This window comes from Kogia breviceps, chromosome 6 (assembly GCF_026419965.1).
Source record: "Kogia breviceps isolate mKogBre1 chromosome 6, mKogBre1 haplotype 1, whole genome shotgun sequence".
In the NCBI taxonomy this organism is placed as follows: domain Eukaryota; kingdom Metazoa; phylum Chordata; class Mammalia; order Artiodactyla; family Physeteridae; genus Kogia; species Kogia breviceps.
The window spans coordinates 23,586,395-23,609,162 of NC_081315.1; the positions used below are offsets into that span (position 1 = coordinate 23,586,395).

The window sequence follows — 22,768 nt, forward strand, 5'->3', positions numbered from 1 at the left end:
ACAATGAGCTAACACCTGACACCTGTTGGGATGATCACGATCAAAAAGACAGGATATAACAAATGTTGACCAAGATGTAGAGAAAAGGGAATCCTTATACACTGTTGGTAGGAAAGTAAATGGCTGTTGGTACAGCCATTATGGAAATAGTTTGACAGTTCTTCAAAAGATTAAATATAGAACTAACATATGATCGAGCAATCCCATGTCTGGGTATACATACAATGGAAATGCAATCAGTATCTCGAAGATAAATCTGTACTTCCATGTTCGTTGCAGCATTACTCATAATAACCAAGAAAAGAAGACAACCTAAATGTCTTTCAATGAGTGAATGGATTTTAAAAAATATAGTATGTATATATATATGCAATGAAATCTTATTCAGCCATAGAAAAGAAGGATATCCTACAATTCGGGACAATATGGATAAATCTGGAGGGCATTACACTAAGTGAAATAAGCCAGACAGAGAAAGACAAATATGTATGACATCATTTATATGTGGCACCTAAAACAAAAAAGGCGATTTCATAGAAATAGAGATGCTGGTTGCCAGGGGGCTGAAGGGAAAGGAAAATGGGGAGATACAGGTCAAAGGGTACAATAAGTTCTGAGGATCGAATGTACAGCATGATGACTAGGGTTAACAATACAGTGTTGTATATTTGAAAGTTGCTGAGAGTAAATCTTAAGCATCTTCACCAGAGGACAAAAAAAAGGAGCTACCTATGTGAAGTGATAGATGTGTTAATTATCTTGATCTTGGTAATTATTCCACGGTGTATATGTACATCAAAACATCACATTGTACACTTTAAACATATACTTTGCCAAATATGTGTCAATTATTCCTCAGTAAAGGTGGAAAAAAAGAAAACACTCAGGATAAAATGATCCTTGGTATAAATCAAGATAAACAACCACAGCCATCTTATAAGGTCAACTGCTAGCAGGAACACACCCTATAACTAAAGAAAAAAAGACAGTTACAGATCTCACAGCTTGAAAAATAAAATCCTGATACAAACATGTTATTTTGATCAATTTCAAATCAATAAATTATTCATAAAATATTTTTCATAGAAAAAAAGACACAGATGAGCTAATTTTTGACTTAGCACTGACAGAAGAGGTCATCATTTTTCTTTCCAGCATTACTCCGGTCATAACTCTCTCGGATTTCAGTTTCCACAAAGATGACTCTGCCTCTCCTCACTCATATGATTTTTTCCTACCTTCTCCAGACCACTCATTTCCATCACCAGACTCTAGATCTCATCATTACCAATATCCTGAATCTCAGATCTCACTTGCAAGCATCTCATTTCCTAATTGTCCTCACTCATTCTCTGTCACCAACAATCTGTAGACCCAATCAGGATCTACTGATCGGTCCAGCTCCTGGCAAAAATTCTATCTGTGATCTTTCAGGCCTGACCCTAGGCAGTTGCAAAGGCTTTACCAGGCAGGCCTCATGGGAGAAGGCTGCCCTCCCCACTCCAGACTTGGTGCACAGCTGATGCATCACAGGACCTGAGGGGAGGTGCAGTCAAGCGCTCAGGCCCTCAAGGTTTGACACACGCTCTTCAGCATGCGGCCCTCTTAGCGCAGCACCTTCAACCAGATGCCTCTTTACTAGGATCTTGGGCCAAAACTTTCCTCAGGAGCTTCTGCCTAGACCTTCTTACTGGAAGGAGAGGAAACTTTTTTTTTTTTTTAATGGTTTTCTTTTGTTTTAACTGAAGCATAGTTAATTTACAATGTTGTGTTACAGGGGAACATTCATCATCTCATAAAGATAAAACATTAAAGAAATAGAAAAAACCTTTTTTCTTTTGATGAGATCTCTTAAGGTTTACTCTCATTAGAGTAGAGTAGATCATTTTAAAGCTGGCCCCATTCAATAAGAATTACATGAACTACATACATGAGATAAACTCTACCCAACACCTATTGGAAGTCTCTCATGTCTAATGGTAACAGACACTTGGAAGTTAAAAGGATAATTTAATAAAAAACTAAAGCTTAAAGAGGCCGAGGCTACAGAAGCACAGAAAAGATGACAAGTGACATGTGTGATATTAACAAGTCAGGAAAATCTTGAATGGGTAGGACTGTTAACAGGTCTCTCAAACTCCTGACTTAGGCTTGACTTGGGTGAGCTTTTGGTGTAAGTAGCAGCCTCTTTCCAAGAACCTGATTTGGTATAGGTTCATTTTATGTTGAGCCATCATAATATTCTAGATATTCCTTGTATTTACTCATGTTTGAGAAACTGAGGTAGTTCACTGTCAACCTACCCATGTTATTTATTATGATAGACGTTTAGAAGGACTTATCTTTCACCATGCCAGATTTTCAGTCTCTCCATAGTTGACACTGTTTTCTGTATATCAGGGTGGAGGTACCAGCCCCTGATTTTTTTTTTTCCAGCCCCTGATGTTTGAAAGCTTTGAATATAAGCAGTGATGCATGAAGGCATCTGGCAGGAGAAGTGGTCACTTTCCAGCTAGTGTTCAAAACATGATCCATTATTTCATATATTTCACTGACTTTCTATGCTTTCATTTAATGCACAAGGTCTTGTCACAGGGCTGACAAAGAGTTAGGTACTCAGTATGTATTAGATAGTATTTCCAGGCTGCCAGCCTTACCCCTTGGTATATATTTTCCACAAAATGAGTGATCTTCCTAAATAGAAGTCTTATAACGTCACTACTCAAATTCAAACCATTTGGTGTCTCCTGTTGCACGTGGCATAAAATCGAAATCCACTAAGATGTTTTACCAGATTGTTCAAGACATGGCCTCTGTCACTTTCTCAGCCTTACCTCTCAAGTTTCATTCCTGCCCTCTATGTATAGTCACAGGTAATTTCCATCAGTTCCCCCCACATCTCATGCTCCCACATCTCCAGACTTTGCAAATGCAATTCTCTTCATTTGAACACCTTTTCCCATTCCTCTTTGCCTGGCACTCGCAGCCATTGCCTTGGCTACGAATACCCACAGCATCTTGGAATACCAAGTGCATGGTGTTGTTGTGATTGCTAAATTGTCTGTCTCCTGCTCTGGGTTTTAAGCTCTGTGAGGGACAGAAGCATATCTATCTATCTATCTATATATGTTTATCTTTGTAAGTCCACAAACTAGCAGACTTCTTGACTCCTGGTAGGTACTCAGTAACAATTTTGGGAGAGTATCAGTAAATGAATAAATAATTTAGACTGCTGCATGGCCTTACACACAGGAAAGGGGTGCTCTGTTCATCATCTAGTCTGGTCAGGAGTACATGTTTATTGGTAAATCTCTCATGTGTTTTATTGACATGAATCAATCCCCAGAGCTCAGTCATCAGAGTTGGTAACCGGACCTTAAAAACCATTAATCCACTGAGCTGCAACCACCTTAGCCTGACTAGGCTGAGGTTAACAAGTAAGCCTGCCTTTACTACTTTTTTCAAAGACAAATCCCATAGGTTTAAAGCAGGGATTCCACACTCATATGCCTATAGGGCCAGACAAGCATCCTAAGTGAGCGGCATGGATAAATGCACATCGTGTAATTGTGGGGGGTGGAGAGAGGTGGGGGGAGGGCATAGATACTGAATGAAAGAAGAATGCGGGCCTTTACTAAAGGGAGTAGACATTGCTCAGCTCCAGTGAATTATCCCCAGATCTTCTAGCCATTTTTTTTTTTTTTTACACCTGAAAAACTAAAACTTGCAAGTGAAGCTACTCATTTAAAACTCTGACTTATTAAAATAATGGGGAACAAACAAAACAAATCTATGGGTCCTATCCAGCTTCTGGGAATTATCAATTCATGATCTTGGCTCTAAACCAATGGGAAAGAAGATATAGAATTTGAGAGTGCAGACAGGTCTGCACTCATCCATCACATCCACCAATGTCCTGACCTTGGATCAGCTCCTTCTACCCAATGACAACTCTAAAACCTCAATGTTATCCTCAAGCACCCTCCTAACGCAGACCCTCTCACTCTCAACAGAAGATCTTGATTCCTAATTCATAAAGAAAATCACAGACATTAGGAAACAACTGCCTCATCTTCCCATTCTCAATCTACACACTTAACTAACATTGAAACCATCCAGACTCAAAGGAGAGGTGATCCTTCTCCTCTTTAAGTGGAATCCTCCCACCACGCCCCTAATACATCACCTCCGTTAATTATCCTCTTCTCTCAAAGATCTTCAACTTCATCCTTCTGTTCAACTTAGCAACAATTTCATCTTTGGGGGGACAAAGCTCCTTTGACTGCCTACTGCCTTCTCCCCTTATTTCCTTTAAGTTAAAGCTTATTTTTCATACTGTTCAATAACCTTTACTATTATATTAGCATAGATTTATAGAACAGGAAACAACCATTATTTTTATGGATGTATGCTAAGTTTTCTGACTCCCCAAAATTATATTACTTAATGCCATCTATTTATCTGATAAATATTTATTCTCCTAGTTAAATACCAAGCACTGCTCACAAGTGGCTCATTGTAAATCCCAACTGAGTTCAAAGATCCTCAACACAGTTGACTCACTCTGCCATGGATCATGGATCTCCCGCTTAAATGTCATAAAGACAGAATAAAATCAAAGTCAGGAAAAGGGACCAAATTGTTTAGTTGGCAGGAAATGCTTATCTATGAGCACAGCCAATGTCTTTACTATACATGAGTCTTAATGATATTAAAATAAGTTTGGATTAGCTATTCTATTAATATTCAGTTTGTGACTATAGATGGAAGTATAAAAATTCCATGTGTACAAAAGAGATTGTGTTTCTGAAAGTTTCAACACAAAAGCCAAAATATGAGACAGACAGGCATGTAGGTAATGTGGGCAATGGTTCTAATGGGTAATCTTTTATCCCGATTATGATCATGTTTTCCAAATCAAGAGTTAGACCCTAGAGTGGGCTATAAAATCAATTTAGTAGATTGCAGCAAACATTTTTTAAAAGAAATTACATAGAAGAGAATAGAAAATAGAGTGCATGGCACATATAAAAAGTAGTCATTATGTCATGAAAATTATGCAAATTGGTATGTGTGTACATGTGCAGTGGTCCACAATATAACATATATTTCTTACTGTGGATTGGGGAGATATATATACAAGCACTGGTCATAAATGGGTAACCTATATTCTCTGTCTATACCTTTTCACTTCCTGATCTCAATCTGTTGTTGCTGCTCTAGCAAATCCACTAAAATTGCTCTTGATAATGTCACTGACAACCTTCTACGTGTCATATTTGAAGGACCACCTTCAGACACAGTCATAGTTGAATTCTCTACAGTGCTGAACATTGCTCATACCTCCTTCTTACTTGTGTTGCCTTTCGTTCTGTGACATCACTTTCTAATGATTCTCCTGCTATCTCCCTGGTGTATCTCTCTAGATTTTGTTCCCTGGTTCCCCTCCCTCAATCTTCTCCAGAAATCCCGGTATTTCTGAAGAACAGAGCATGGGCCTCAAAGATGCCACACACACTAAGATTGAACTTTACCTATGCCACTTATCACCTCCAATACTACCTCCCTAGCCCCATCCACTACCTTCTCTCACCTGGATTATTGCAGTAGCCCAATGACTCATCTCCCTTTGTGTCTATTCTCAAAGGGTAGCCAGAGTGATCCTGGTAAGAAGAAAGTCAGATCAACTCATTCCATTGATCAGAACCACTCACCGGCTCCATGACCTCCTTCAGGTCTTTGCTCAAATAGCATCTTCCTAGTAAGGATTTCCAAGCCTCTCTCTTTAAATATGTCATTCTAATGCCACTACAAGATGCCCTGCCCCTCTTTCCTGCTTTATTTTTCTCCATAGCCCTTGTCTTAAATACAGTACAATTATTTATTTTGCTTACTGTCTGTCTCCTCTTACTGGGACATAAGATCCAGCAGAGCAAGGATTTCTGACTATTTTGTAGACTACTATATCCCCTGCATCAAGAATTAGTGGTCCATGGTAGGAGGCCATTAAAATTTATTGAAAGAAGGAATGACTACCATCAATCATGTATTCTTTTGATGGTGGTAGGCCTGAGTACACATGGCCCTGTAACTCTCCTACACTATTCTATGCACTATTATATGTGTAATATGATTTTTAATAGGGCTTTTAGCTATTAAGCAAAACATAAGGGACACTTATAGGAAATTGTCTGAAATTCATAACCAGGGTTTAATCTTGTGTTAGCAGTGTTCCTGCTGGCTGACCCTACAAGATGCAGGTATCTTCACATTGGCCTGGTTGTACAGATAATACAAATGTCCTAGAGATGCTACTCTGGGGTCCTTTTTTATCTACTTCATCATACAATCAATTCTGTTGGCCTAATGGGTGGTAAAGATAATTAGATTCCTTTCCTTTATTTTTCTGACAATAGCCCATAACTGTGTCATGAGAGGAGAAAAATATTAGTAACTTATTTTTCCCTGAATTCCAACCAAATCACAACCTTAGTTTGTTTATTTACTACTAGAGCATTTTAAGAGACATTTGCTCCTGTAAAAACACTAACTAACCCATTAAGAATTTTTCCCTATTAATAAATAAGTACTTTTTCCCTCCATTAGGGAGACAAAAAAAAGTAAATGTAATCAACTTAATCTTCTCTCTACTCCCCTAATTTGTCTCCATTTAATTTTCACAAGCTCACAATAACTCACTTAGGCATTACTATTATCCCCATCAATAAATGAGAAATTGAGGCATAAGAGACTAGAAAGCTTGTTCAGTATCACTCAGATGTCAGGTAGAAGTGCTATGATTTGACTCTGGAGCCTAAGGCATGGAAGAAGATGTGGATGACAAGATAGAGGAGATTATCTTGAGAACTGTGATTGATTGGGGTAAGGGTAAGAGCAACTCCTACATGGCTAGGGTGACCAGGTAAATAATGGTTCTTCCAATGATCTATAGGAGAAAGAGGTTTAGCGTACAAGTTTATAAGATCAATTTTGGATGTAAGTATGAGATGCCTGTGGGATGAATTTTGAAGCTCAGAATGGTGCCCTGGGCTGGAGATATAAATGTGGAGCTTAAAAGTAGTTAGGTAGAATCCAAAATCCTAGAGGGAAATACGTTCACCCACAAAGAGTTCCCTATGTTTGGCAAATAGAAAAAAAAAAAAAAACAACAACTGGTTATCTGTGAAAGAGGAGTTTTATTGGAATGAGAGATTGAATGAAAGATTGTTACAGGTCAATGAGTGAATGGTTAGTGAGAAAGCAGATACGGTGATAGTGATCTACTCTTCTGAGAAATGGTTATTTGCACAGGAGGAGGAAGTGACTGAACACTAACTGGAAGTCACAGGAGCTATTAAAGGTTTCTTTGCTAATCATCTACTTTTGATGCCTTCTAAAATTGACCTTCCTAGAAACATAGCTCTGAAAGTCTCATGTCCCAGGAAAGACATTCTTGGAGATGGTTAGCCATCTTTCGACTTCCCAGGAACCCTCCTGAAACAGCCCTCCTTAGAAAACATTCCATGTTATGGCCTCTCCCACACCATCAGGGTCCTAGGATCCTGCTCATTGAGGAAAGTTAATCTGTATTGGATGGCTGCTAATGGCTACAGTGTTATTAGGTAACTTTTGTGTTATAAAGCAAGCCCTCTTGGGAATTCATGTTTTATTCTAAAGCAACATTTCACAAACTTCGCTTTCTTGAAACCTAGCCTCTGGATGCAGTGAGTATTACATTAAAATATGCTCAAGTAGGAAAGGTTCCATGGTCCACGAATTTTAGGAAATGCTGGGTTAAACAAAGTTAAACAGGTTTCTTTACAGCAGGATTTTCAGAGACTAATATTCTAATGTGCGTCATAAAACTACAGGAGGGAGATATAAAATTCAGCATTTTCCAAAATTACCTGATTATAAGACTTTTTAAAAGTGTTATCACATGGATCAGAAATTTGAGAAGATGCCTTCCCATAGGACCAATGCTAGTGGAGGTTATTTCACGCAATGTGACTGACTGATCAGAGATCAAAATCAACACCATTTTAATTGTACCAAGTACCATCCCATTGAGCAGACATATTTGCTTCGGTTCACCCACTTTTAGTACTCTCTTCACATGATGACATTAATTCGGGCACAGTCCCTTTTATAATGGGGAAGGACTCTTGCTTGAAGGTTTAAATATTTGCTTTCCCTTTTGATGAACTAAATTCTACGGACTCCATAAAAAAAACCGGGATTAGGGCATATAGTACATTTCATTTCACAGCCCTGTGTGACTGACTACACGTGAGATAAATCTGGTGAATAAACTTGTTGATCGTTGATATTATTTCCCTGCCTTCATTTTTTTTTTCTTTTATAGCTTGTAAGCTCAGTTGTTACCAGGAAAATCAATAAGCAAGCTTTCAAGAAAATTTACACCTAGGGAGAAGAAAGGCCCTTTTGCCTGGAAGTTATTCTTTTCCTTTTCTAAGGGAGTAATATCCACTCCACAGCCAGAGTTCACTTTCAAGTCAACAGAAGCCCGGTGTGCTCATGAGGACTCTCCGCTGGGAGAATGGGGTCCCCAAGTACTTTCAGAGGGATAGCATTTGTAACTGGGATAACTTCTGTGAATTGAATTTTTCTGAAAGTCAGGCAGGACTAAAGAAAGGGAACTCATGTAGCCAAGAAAATAAACCATTATCCACATGTCCAGGGCCTAGAAAAGAATGCAGGAAAGGCTACAAAAGACGGCCTTTTCATGTGAATGTAAATGAAACATACCCCTATTAACTAGAGCAGAGATTCTCATCTCTGTCCTCTCCTGGAGCTCATACCTAGGAGATAGGGACCACATCCTTTCGAGTTCTGCTCTGGGTCAAAAGATTTTTGTCATTGCATGCCAGTGTTTAAAGGAGTTAGCCTTGGACCACATGTGGCAAATCAGAGCAACACCATTCAAAAGAACATAGTAAGATGGTGGAAATGTTCTACAACTTTGCACTGTTCAGTATGATGGCCAGTAACGTATAAATACCGAGCACTTGAAATGTAGCTAGTGTTGTTAAAGAACTGAATTGCCAATTTTATTTAATTTTAATGAATTCAAATATAAATAAGCGCATACGCTTCGTGGCCACCAAATTTAACAGCATAGGGCTAGAAAATGGAAGTGTGAATTCATCAAGTCAGGATTCCCAGCCTTTTAATAGGGGCATAGAGCAATATGCATATCCCAACCCATGTTCCCCAGCCATTTCCATCCCTGCAAAGTTACATCACAAAGCCAATGGGGGTCGGGGGGAGGAGTGGGGAACAAGCGTTGAAAAAAAATGTCCACAACTACTTGGCAAATTGAAGTAAGTTTAAGTAAAGGCACGGGTCAAAGCGGAATAGCAGTCACTGGGTGGGAGCAGGGTCTGACATATGTTTTAGTAAGTAGAGGGAGTCCTGAGGAGGAGCTACAGGGTAAGAATGTAATGATAGTGTTGCAGTTGTCTACGGCTGTGTAACAAACTACCCCAAAATTTAGTCACTTAAATCTATGACATTTGTTTTGCTCATGAATCTGCAACAACTTGGGCAGGACCCATGGAGGGAAGAGTGCATCTCTGTTCCACTCATCTTCACCTGAATTGTTCCAAGGCTGGGAGCTGGGATCATCTAGACTAGTTTACTTGGATGATGCTGGCCTTTGGCTGTTAGGCTATCGGCCAAAACACCTTACAAATGGCTACTCCATGAGGCTCCAAGGGAAAGTGTCTAGAAAGAAAGAAAGTCAGGAGGATTCTGTAAACTCTTTATGACCTCACTTTGAAAGTCCCATAGCATCACTTTGGCAGTACTGCTCTGCTCATTAGAACAGACACGAATCCACTCAGGTTCAAAGGAAGTGAAAATACTCTTCACTTCTTGGTGTGGAGTGCCAAGGAGGTTCGGGAGGAGCACGTGGATTAGAAATATTGCTGTAGCCATTCTTGCAAAATAATCCATCACCATTAGATATAGGCTTCCAATGATAGAAACCTTAGTCAAACCAAACTAATAACAAAATAGAAATTTATTGTTTTAAGAAACCAGTAAGCTTAAAGTTTCAAGTATGGCTGGATCCAGTGGCTCAAATGATATAATTGCAACTTTCTCATACTTGTTCATTCATTCTATGTTTCTTGTCTCTTTCTTGTGTCTGTCTGTCTGTTGGTCTCTCTCTCTTTCCCCACCCCCAACTGTCCCATTATCCTCTCCAACTGGCAGAACAAAAGATTACTAGCAACTCTAGTCAATATCCTGATAATTTTTGATCCTAAAAGAAGAATCTTTCTCTTGTATAACAAGTTCATGGAAGAACAGTGATTAATTTTGTTCAGGTCACAAACCCACCCCCTGTCCAATCACTAGGTCCTGGGAAATAACGTTCCATAATAGGTCAGGTGAAGGTCCCTAGTCCACCCTAGCAATAAGTTATTTAGCCTCAATGCATTTCAGTTTTCTCACATGTAGAATAAAGATTCTGGTAGATTGATTGTAAAAATGACCCTAAGTCTCCACTCTTCTGTATCCAACCAATTGCAGTGTGATTTTGTAGCTCCTTTAATCCAATAGCAGAGTCTATTTTCCCATCCCTTTATTCCAAGCTAGACTTGAGATTTGCTTGGCCAACAGAATGTGGTTGAAATGGCCCTGTGCTAGTTCTGACTCTTTAGCATTTCTGCTCTTTTTCTCTCTGAACTCTGATACCACCATGAGGACAAGCTCAGTTTATCTGTTGGGGGAACAGAGATTCCACAGAGCAAAGCCAAATCAGCCTAGTTGTCCCAGCCAAAATCACAGACACATGAGAGAATTCAGCCAAGATCACCAAGACAAACCCACAGCTGACTTTCCAGCTGACTGCAGAGACATGAGCAAACCCGCTAAGACCAGGGTAAACCACCCATATAATCTGCAGACTTGTGCCAATCAGTTTTGTTCATTGGGTGTTTGTTCCACCGTATTAACGACAAAACTGAAACAGAGATAACAGTAGGCCCTAATGCTTTGTACCGTGTTTAGAACGGTGCCTGGCATCAAATAAGCAGTCAATATATATTTGTTATTATTATTATCCATGACGGCGCCACACAGAATGTGTTTCCCAGCTTCCTGAAGAAAATGAGATGTCTACCACAAGTGTCGTGAGAGCTAATATGGAATACTGATCTATCAAATTTTTTGCGATTTTAATAAATTAGTAAGAAAAGTATCAAAAGCTAAGCATATTCTAATAATGGAAAGTAAGATATTTATTGCCAATGTAGTAAAAGTACATGATCTCCAAAGCCCTTCACATGTCCTGTACAAACATCTAATATCTGACCTATGCACAGCTAACATATCACCAATTAGATCAAATATCAAACTTCTCCCAGGAAAAAATGGACAGTAACATTTTTATTACATGATTACCTTGTTAATGATATTTATATTGCGTCAAAATTGGGACAAGAGTAATTTTATCTGCCCTAGTATTTTCAGACATAATAGTTTTATGTGTGATACTATTTTCAGCTGCAGACTTTAAAAGAATACATGCACTGGTTCCAAGAAAACATTATTATACACCTTACCTTTACAAAAACTGGAGAAGCACATGACTGAGGTTCAACTCCCTGATCACTGTGCGCATATGGTGTGTGTGTGTAGGGAGCTGGGGTTTGCTTCACGGCTACTCTTCTCTGTCTACCCTCTCTCTCAGATAAGTCATTCACCCACTTAAACAGCTTCAGGCAAATTCCATAAGTTTCCAAACTCATGCTGTATCTTCTCTTTTGAACTCAACTCCACATTTCCATTTCGCTTGACTTTTGTATTTGGATGTTCTGCCATCTCCTCATGCTCAAAAAATGTGAATTCACTGTGTCTCTGGCCATCACCCACCAAACACGTGTATGGTGTTATGTGATCACACAAGGGAAGGAAATCTCCTAATTCAGTTCCTTACACATAACAAAAGGAGGATGAGTGATAATTCTCACTAATCCTGTTATTACTCCTGTTCTCCAGTTTTGTCTTCATACCTTAGGTATGGCTATGGCAAGTATTATTATCCTACTTTATTGAAGAGGAAAATAATACACCCAGTTGTATAGATCGTCCAAAATAAAAGTTTTGGTGGGTGGGCAGGTAGAGCTGCAAATACACACTGATGAGATTAATAATCACTGTATGAAGAAGGATAAGAGTTGAGGCTAAATTTTATGGAAGTGAATTTTGAGACTGACTTGATAGAATTAATAGTAGCTAACATATATTAAGCACTTACTATGTGCCAGTAACTACTACAAGTTAATATTAATATGCTAAGTTAATATTAACATTAACTCAATTATTTATGTATCTTTCTTTAACAGTTTTGTACAATAAACCAATATGAGATCCCCTGGGTTAAATAGCCTGCATTAGGTCAGGCAGCAGTAAGCTAATAAATCAGCAATCTGGAATTTGAATGCAGACCATCTGGCTCCTGAGAAATGTCCCTACCACACTCTGCTTTCTGAAATGAAGAAAAAGAAGCTGGGGAGGGGAGAAAAAAGTAACAGCAAATGCAAAGTCAACAAGGTAGAAATAAGTCAATCATACACAGGCGTGGGCCTCAACTAGGTTGTACGGGCTACAGAGCCACACGTGGGTGAGGAATTGGGTGGAAACGAGGTTGGGAGGATTTGAGATGCGGCAGCAGAGAAGTGGTCATTGAACGTCAGGCTGAGTTGTTTGGACTGCTGGAACCACCCAAAGGGTACCTGACCCTCTGTCTGCTTTAACTTAATCCGCGTCAACACGCAGGCAAAAGAACAGGTTGAAGAGAAGGCACTGGTGCATATGGAAGTGGGAGTTAGTTTCTTAATGTGGAGCCAAAACACTTTGAAACTGGCAGCATCTCTCACTCAAAAGACTTCACATACATCTGTGTCATTAAACTATCTGCAAATGATGAAGAGAGGGACAGACTGAAGACAGATGCCCTGGTCCCATCCCAGTCCTGAGCCCCTTCTGGAGGGTTAAGTTCTAGAAGCACAGGAGGGGCTGTAATAGCTCGAGCAAGCTGTGTGCTTCCGCTCCAGGTTCAATGCTGAGAGTGCCTTAACTGAACATCTGGCTAATAATGTACCTTCCATGTATTAATGGCACTTACTCACTGCACCTGCTCCATCTGAGGAAATTACACGGGTCAAGTAACGGTAGCATGATTTCAAGTGTTTGCCTCATCACCTACAAACATAATCAAAGAATAACAACCACAGTCTTGGGGAAAATCTTGGTAAGTCTTTTTCCCTAGCAGTTCTAAAACAGAAAGGCAGAAAATAAGAAACTTGCTGATAATCTCGTAAACCAATAATTCTCAAATATAACAAGTTCAATGTGAAAGGAATTATTTCCTTCGCCCCCCTCCCCAAACCAACTAAAACAATTTTTCGAAAATCTTAAAAGTGATAAGGGTGTAACATCTACAATTAGTATATTCCTTGGTAAAACTGGTTTCAGGAAAGGAAATGTTGCCACAGTTCTCTTTTCCAACTTTTGCTAAGGTATTTTTTTTTAATGCATTGAAAGCAGAATTTTTCCAGAAGAGTTGTTCCAAATGGGAACCTTTTTTCATACCTTTTTCATAACCATTTAAAAATCTGCTTGCGGGCTTCCCTGGTGGCGCAGTGGTTGAGAGTCCGCCTGCCGATGCAGGGGACGCGGGTTCGTGCCCTGGTCCGGGAAGATCCCACATGCCGCGGAGCAACCAAGCCCGTGAGCCATGGCCGCTAGGCCTGCGCGTCCGGAGCCTGTGCTCCGCAACGGGAGAGGCCACAACAGTGAGAGGCCCGCATAGCGCAAAAAAAAAAAAAAAAAAAAAAAAAAAAAAATCTGCTTGCTGCTTAGTCAGCTCATAACTAATCACCTAAGAATGAGTTTCAACTGATAACTAAAATCCAGCAGATTAGTCTGAATCTTCCTGGCAATGTGAGTCAGATATGACCAAATACTAACTGCATTATTTAAAATAACATTACTAGTATCTATTGAACATTGACCAATACTACGAATTTTTATTAATTTCTGGAAAAAAAAAAGGCATTTGCTATACTTTTACCTGCCATTTTAAGGACTCGACAATTACATGTATTATATTTCATGAAAAATCACATTCTTTTCTTATTTCTAGATTGTGCTCTTTGTCAACTGGTGAGCAAACAGCAATAATACTCCTTAGCATCTATCAAAATGTTCTGAGTATCTTGTGACAAGAGAGCACAGATCCAGGAAAGTTTAGACATTACTAAGGAAACAGTGTACAGATGTGGATGCTGAAAAATTAATGCCACACCATCTTCTGATAGGCTGTAGCTCCAAAAATGCTTCTACAGAAACAGAATGAAAGAAGCCCAAAGCACAAATATTTGTGCCATCGCAGCATAAATGAATCATAAAGCATTAAAACAGAAATTTCAAGCTTTGGCATCAGGTCCAATTTCTGAGCAATTCCTCAGCCTCACACATATTCTTCATGTCATCTCATTGGTAGAGAGAATACTGGAAGTAAAAGTAACCTGTCACATGTGAACAAAAACAAATTGAAAAAATATTTAAATATTTTATGATGTTTGTGGTCTTCCTCCTCATATCTCAAAAAATATTTTTTTAACCTGCAAAACAGGTACTTAGTATCCTCAGGTAAGATGTTCTAATGAAGTACCAATTTTGTTACTAATTAAGGCCACAGGAACCCTAGGAGGCTGCTGCTGACATCTAGTGGCATAATTTTTTAAACGTTATATGCATTAAAAACATAAATCTAGAGAGGGAAGGGGACAGACATGCATACATATGTGCCTGCAAAGTCTAGTGGACAGCTCATGTTACAAATTATTTGCCTCTGTTCACATCACTCTGCCTCCAGTGACGTGCTTCCCTTTCCAAAGTAAGGCTACTACCACAAAACTGAAGTAAGGAAAACCAACACACCTGCTAAAGCCTTAAAGGAACCGTTTACCCTCACAGTCCTGTCTTTTACTGGGAATTGCCAGTTCCCTGGAAGCCCCAATTCCCAAAAGCCCTGTCCCAACCCTAACAGTCCTAATTTTATCTCAACTTCCCAAATAACGATAGTCTGTCCCCAATTTCCACACCTATTAGCATTTAGGTACTTTTAGGGTACCAGCCTAAAGAGATTTGACTGTAGAGCTGAGCATATGTTATTTCAGACTGCATGACCACAAACATACCTGCACGTTCAAAATGGCCATGAAATCCCTATGTGTGAGATTCAATAATTATTGAAAACTTAAAAATAGCTCTCAGGGACTGCTTTAACGTCTCCAACCATCCACATGAATGATGAAATTGATAATGATGTGAAAAATGGTAAGGAGTACAGAGAAAACTTCTACAATCAAGTAAAAAGATTTATTCTGTAGCCTCTGTATGTCTGTATGTATGTGTGTATAAGGGGTGCATATGTGTGTGTGTAAAACAAGAGTAAGACTCAAGTTCTACACATACCCCACTCCCCCTAAAGCAGTTGTGAGTACAGTAGGTAAACACTGAATTGATGAATGAGGTGGCAAATTACAATATAACATTTTTCCCCTATTGATTCTAATGTAAGATATGAAATAGGTTAGTGTTTTACTCTTAGGCAAGAGTGTCTTTGTGGAGTAGCTCAGGTTAGATTTTCCACCCATCACATGTGCAAAGTGGTACAAAGCCAATGGGTGATCGAATTAGGCAATGTCCCTTTGGTGAAGGGGGTGTACTTTTTTTTTTTAATTAATTAATTTTGGGGGGGCTGCATTGGGTCTTCGTTGCTGGGCCCGGGCTTTCTCTAGCTGCGGTGAGTGGGGGCTATTCTTCAATGTAATGCGCGGGCTTCTCATTGCGGTGGCTTCTCTTGTTGCGGAGCACAGGCTCTAGGCGCGCGGTCTTCAGTAGTTGTGGCTCACGGGCTCCAGAGCGCAGGCACAGCAGCTGTGGCGAAATGGGCCTAGTTGCTCCGCAGCATGTGGGATCTTCCCAGACCAGGGATCGAACCGTGTCCCCTGCATTGGCAGGCGGACTCCCAACCACTGCGCCACCAGAGAAGTCCGGGAGTGTATCTCAAGAGTTGAAAACTATTTGCCTTATAAATTAGTATATTTGAATTTAGATTTTACTCACATTGAAAAGATATGATAACGGGAAAGAAGGTTCTCAAGTTAGTCCTAATTAATACAAAACATTGCTAAATTATAATTCTCATAGTACAGAGGAATCTTCTAGCCTTTTAAATATTCCTTCGGTGGAAATCTTAGAGATGCAGGGACCTCATTCATTCAAAGTCTATTTCACTCACAAGTGGGAGTAAAAGTAGATCTTCCTTACAGTCACACTGAAGGAAAAAAAGTCCCATGTCTGTGTGTGTATCTTTACACATAATAAAGTTCTATATGTACATATACATACATATTTAAACACACGCACACAAAAGAGCTACTACAGAGCAATATATGCAAATCAGTGACAGTGTGACAGATAGTGTCTAGGTTACTTTACGGACTAAATATGGGTCAAGGAAGAGAAATAATTGTAGCATGATGAAGAACTCAGAAAGCCCCCTAAAGAACAGTTTTAAGGTTATGTAGGCTTCAGAATAAGGAAAAAGAAGACTGGGCATTCCAAGTGGAGTTATCAGCACAAGGAAAGACAAGAATGTTTACGGTATACAGTGTAGTAAGAGAGAAACCAATATGGTAAGAAACATATGTGGGGAGTCGATGCAAGAACTTGAACATTAGCAGGAGACAATTCTAGACAATGCTATGGCTTCTACATGACTATTCCATTAAGACTATTCTTGGGAGTTTTCTTTAAGTTTTAAAAAGATGGAGTATCCCACAGAATCTAATACTAAGAAGAGTAAAGTAAATATTACCAAGAACTTTGGCAAATGATGAAAATCATAAAAAAACAAAAAAGGCAAATTCATAAAAATGATCATAATAATTCTTCCTCATATAAAGTCCTCTTTAAGAATTACTTTTTAACCACTTCTCAATGAAAGTGTTCAATGATTTGTTCTCTTTCAGTTTAAATTCTCTTTGGGAGCATATATGCCTGATGTTATAGCTCTATTTCTGTAAAGCATTGTGTCTATCCTATGTGAATTAGTCCAAGCATCGTGACAATTACATCATCCCTTTCATCACATGTGCAGAGGTATTTGTAACTCTCATTGTAATTCATGGTCATTAACTTATTAATCAACCTGAAAATGTGATGCTTTACTTTCCATTGTTACTTTATAGTAGTTTATAAAAAATAATATAAAATATAATTTGTAATAAGCTCTTAAAATATCAGAAGAATTTTATCTTTTAAAAAAATTTTCAACTTGTGCTACATCTACAAAATATTCTACAGGCAATAATAATAAACCACTTTGAAACCCATCTCTAAACAATATATTTATACCTTATTTCTTAGTGCCCTAGAACATAAAGAACACTATATACTAGCCTTACGACAGTTTATTTTCAATTCTCAAAAATGTATTTAGAGTACATCAAACAACTGCTGAACCCTTAATATCCCATTTCACTTTCCTACAGGGAAGTTAAATATATTTGAGAATAATACTTAATATTCCTACATAATACAAATAAATTACAAACATGAAATTTCCTTAATTGAAATTCAACTTATTTCCACGACATATAAACCTGTGTAAAAATAGAACAGAATAATGGTCTCTATTTTTGTGCATAATCTTACTAGGTACAGAGAAGGATATTTTAACCCAACTAGGTAAAGTTGCCTCTATTTTGGGGTGACAAAATTAAGAATATTGTGACCAACAGACATCAATAACTTTACATAATGAAACACTACATGAAAACTTATTGTAGACCCTTTTCGAAAAGGTCAAATGTAGAACTTTCAGGTATCTGCACACACAAAAGTACCTGTTAACCCAAAAGCTTGCTCTCCGAGCCCCATTGCCAGAGTTAATGGTACACAAAATGAGTGTGTTAGTCATCACGTGCAACTGAGAAAGGCCGAATGGTCCCATTTGTCCAAAAATAGCACCTTCACTAATATGCCTTGAACTTCTACTATTTAAACACTGAAATTTAAATGCATATATCCCATTTAGGATACTAGAGACAGAGCATCAGAACATTAGCACTCTTTGCCTTATTAACAAGAATATTTTATAAAGTTGCAAACACCCCTATTTCAATGAGTCCAAAGGACCAACCTAGAGAGGTGATGACGTGAACACCATTTCTCCCACCCCAGTTACTCCTTCTCACCCAACTCCCAACCTCCGCACAAAAGCCAGCATCCTAGAGTATAATCTCTTTGGGAGTGTCATCAGACCAAGGCGCTTGGACTGCCAATAAACAGAACTGGTTCTTTATTGGCACATCGGGGAGAAGCAAACTTTGTTACTCCGGGTACATGATGCCGGAAATTCTGCCACATTAATGGGAATTTCCCTCCTACACCCCAACTCTTTCTTTGCTACATTCAGTTCAAAGTAAGTTTATCCCTATCTTAAATAAATGAAATAAAAGCCTAATAAAATTGAATGTATTAGTATACACATACCTCTGAAAAAAGAAAAATTTCACACGAATGCCTCCTGGGTAGTCTGTGCTTCCTCTCTTCATCCTTATTTTCATTCTAAAGGGCATGGATCCTAGACCCTCTTCATTAGCTCCATCTCACTCAGTGTGTTTCCTTCTCTGTCTTTACTGGGTCATCTTCTACTGATTCCGCCTCAGCCAGCATTTTTCTACCATACATCTCCCTATGCTTGTATCACAGCACTCAGCTTCAACCCCTTCAACATACTGTCTAGGTATTAGTTCTCATTATAATGCCTCTCTTTAGGGAGTCACAGTTAATAGTTCTAAGCTAAAGGAAACCCTCCACTGATTTCATTAACCACTTAAAAATGCCTTATAGTTTGACTTAACATTTTAGTATAGTGTGCCTACAACTGAAAATCACCATTACAAGAGAGAAGCTACTTCCTCAAGGGGTTTACGCTTCCCTTGAAACATTAACTAAAAGCCAAAAATAAGTAGAAACACCACAGTTTGTAATTCAACCTAACAATTTATTTTTGTTCCACTGCAAATTAAAGTTCATAAACCAGTTTTCTGCTGATGTCTATTAAATTCAAATGCTTCCTTTGTTTCAACACTCATTTGTTTTATAGGAATTCGACAATTTGTCAAAAATAGAACCCAGTTAGTTCCAATTAGTATGTGACCTAGTACACATTTCAACAAATCCAGTTTGTGCGTTGATATATACAAAGCAACATCATATCTTCATAGCTATATAAGCAGATAGTACTGATAGATGGGTTTGGTTCCCACCACAATTCTAACTTTTCAGAAACTTTTCCATTAAAAACTCTTTTGAGACATCACCTTTATTCGTAAATCATACACACATTTTATATCTGCATCTATGCTCCACTTTGCTTACACCTATATGTCATTAGAATATTTGCATGATTGTTCATATTCTTAGGGTAACATATATAAACAAATCACATAGCAACTGGAAAATTTAGCAACTAAATATGCAATCGTTGAGTACAGTCAGGCATGCTATTCAACAACTGTATGATATAATTCAATCTTTCCAAAGAAAATATATGTTTTGTGTAAGAGTGTCTTCGTCAAACTCAATGAAGTTTTTCTAGGAATTTGTACTGAACTTTTTTGTCTATTAAAAAAATAATATGTAAAGCCATCTGACTGATGCTTAAATAAGACAAAAATTTTGATTAAAAGAATCTGATTCTCTTATTGTCTACCATTTGTAAATGTAATACACTAATTGGACCTATTTCCAAACAAAGAGAGTACAGTCTTCTAGTCAAGAGCCTAACCACACATTAACATAAATGCAAGAGTAGTGTCAGAAAATTAATCATTAACCACAGTGCTTCAAGCTAATATATATTTTAAAATTTACTGATCACTTCCTAAATATGATGGTCAAAAATCATTCCTTTTACTTTTCAGATAATGATTTACTTTTTTGATAGATTATTCAATAGTTAAAACCAGTAATCAAGAAAAACCAACCAGTTGAATGTATCAGAGTTAAACAGACTAATATATATATTAAAATAAGCATTACCTTGGTCTGATTTTTCATAAAGGATAGCAGATCTCTTGCCAGGTGACACCATTTCTTTGGGTTCTGTGGGTAAAAAGAAAAGCGATTAATAAAAACAACCTTTCTTTTCACCCTTTAAATGCTTCTTTAAAAAGATTTATTAGTAATAAAGGTCAGAGAAGAAAATCATTTGACAAAATATTCAGCTCCATTCAGCACATGCCTTGGGAACCACTTGCTTTAAATGACAAATAACTTCCCCAAAGGTCCCCTCTCCCCTGCAGCTGAAAACAAGGGTGACTGCCACAGCTCCTCACCCCTGTTTTCTTTGCTTCTGTCTCTTTTCTCACATGGGAACAAAACTAGCACTCGAGCAAGGAAAAAAATTAGCTTCAATCATTTCAAAAGATAAAATGTAATCCATGTTGGGACAGAACATTTACTTGGAATGCAACAGACTGAAATGGAATTTGCAATTATCTAACTTAGTTTCCTCCCTCCCCCAGTGGGTATGGCTTTAAAAATGTTCGTGCAACTTTGGGTGTTTTTCTATTCTGTCTTTCCACAAAAATGATAAAATGAGATATTGTGGATTGACTTGGTAAATAATTGCAGATTACCCTCCTTAGGACCTGCAATTTTAGAGCTTTTCTATGCTGCACTGAGGAGAAAAGTACTTTATAGGAGTCAAAAGTTATGAAAATATATCTATTCCTTCCCTTAGCATATAACCATCTTGAGGAGTGTTCCATAAAAGATTTTACTGCATCATTATCAGAATGTGCAGACTGCAGGGTAAGAAATTCAAGTCTAAGCCATAGCTCTCCAGGAAGGACTATCACATAGATAGGTAAGAATTTTAAATTCACTGCTTAAGAAAGTTATTTGACTGAAGAAATGTTAACAGCTAAAAGCAACGTTGATTATTTGACTATAACAGTCATTATAAGAACAGTCATATAACTGCAATCACCAAAACATCTTACTAGCTGTGTGAACTTAGGCAAGGAAATTAAACTTTGTAAACATTCCTTTCTCATCTGTCATATCAGAATGCTAATTCTTTCTACTTCATAGAACTGACAGGATAAATAGGTGAGATAAATACACAAAAAGGATACAGAATTAATGAATGTTAGCCAATATAATTATGAACATCACTATTACTATTATTATCATTGTTCTCCTTTAAAAAAAAAAAAATCTTGCAACCCCTTTGAAAATCACTGCCCTGATGAGCCACGTGGTGGAACGATTAAAATCCTACCATACTGGATGTTACTTAATTTGCTGATTTATTAGTCATAATCTGATGGCAAAGGAAATAAAGAGTTGTTTTAGGTCTCTGGGCAGGTAAGGGAAAAAGATTAAACAGCATTTCAGGAGAATGAGTAACCTGTCACTCCACTGTAGTAGCTTCCTTTGACTTTGCTGGGAATCTTAATTTAAAGATGTCCTCCAAGAAATTGGGTTACTTCAAGATTCACTTAAAGCAAGTGACCCCTGTCTGCTCTTGTAAATACTCAATCCAATTCAGAAAAAAATCTACTGAGCTCCGAATGCAAGGAAGGGTATACCACAGACTTTAGAGAAACCATTATAAATAGAAAGGACTCAAGAAATACAGTTTAGTGGAAGAAAGGTTTGTAAGTAATTCATGAAAAAAACATCATTAAACAACATACATGGGGCTTCCCTGGTGGCGCAGTGGTTGAGAGTCTGCCTGCTGATGCAGGGAACACGGGTTCGTGCCCTGGTACGGGAAGATTCCACATGCCGTGGAGCGGCTGGCCTGTGAGCCATGGCCACTGAGCCTGCGTGTCCAGAGCCTGTGCTCTGCAATGGGAGAGGCCACAGCAGTGAGAGGCCCACATACCACAAAAAATAAAAATAAAAAACAACAACATACAACAAGACCCGTATATATGCTGTCTACAAGAAACCCACTTCAGAACTAGGGACACATACAGACTGAAAGTGAGGGGATGGAAAAAGATATTCCATGCAAATGGAAATCAAAAGAAAGTTGGAGAAACAATACTCATATCAGACAAAATCGACTTTAAAACAAAGACTATTACAAGACACAAAGAATGACACTACATAATGATCAAGGGATCAATCCAAGAAGAAGATATAACAATTGTAAATATTTATGCACCCAACATAGGAGCGCTTCAATACATAAGGCAAATACTAACAGCCATAAAAGGGGAAATTGACAGTAACACAATCATAGTAGCAGACTTTAACACCCCACTTTCACCAATGGACAGATCATCCGACATGAAAATAAATAAGGAAAGACAAGCTTTAAATGATAAATTAAACAAGATGGACTCAATTGATATTTATAAGACATTCCATCCAAAAACAACAGAATACACATTCTTCTCAAGTGCCCATGGAACATTCTCCAGGATAGATCATATCTCGGGTCACAAATCAAGCCTTGGTAAATTTAAGTAAATTGAAAAAGTATCAAGTATCTTCTCTAACCACAATGCTATGAGACTAGATATCAATTACAGGGAAAACTCTGTAAGAAATATAAACACATAGAGGCTAAACAACACACTACTTAATAACCAAGAGATCACTGAAGAAATCAAAGAGGAAATCAAAAAATACCTAG

The 22,768-nt window shown here is 38.2% G+C and overlaps 1 protein-coding gene across 6 annotated transcripts in view; it reads right to left on the reverse strand.

Annotated features, from left to right (window-relative positions):
* INPP4B (inositol polyphosphate-4-phosphatase type II B) overlaps positions 1–22,768 on the reverse strand; it is a 737,042-nt gene that overhangs the window by 586,172 nt on the left and 128,102 nt on the right. For all 6 annotated transcript variants that reach the window (XM_067035581.1, XM_059066760.2, XM_067035580.1 and 3 more), the window contains one exon: positions 20,155–20,217. The gene's annotated coding sequence lies outside the window, so the exon portion shown is untranslated. The remainder of the gene's footprint in view (positions 1–20,154; positions 20,218–22,768) is intronic.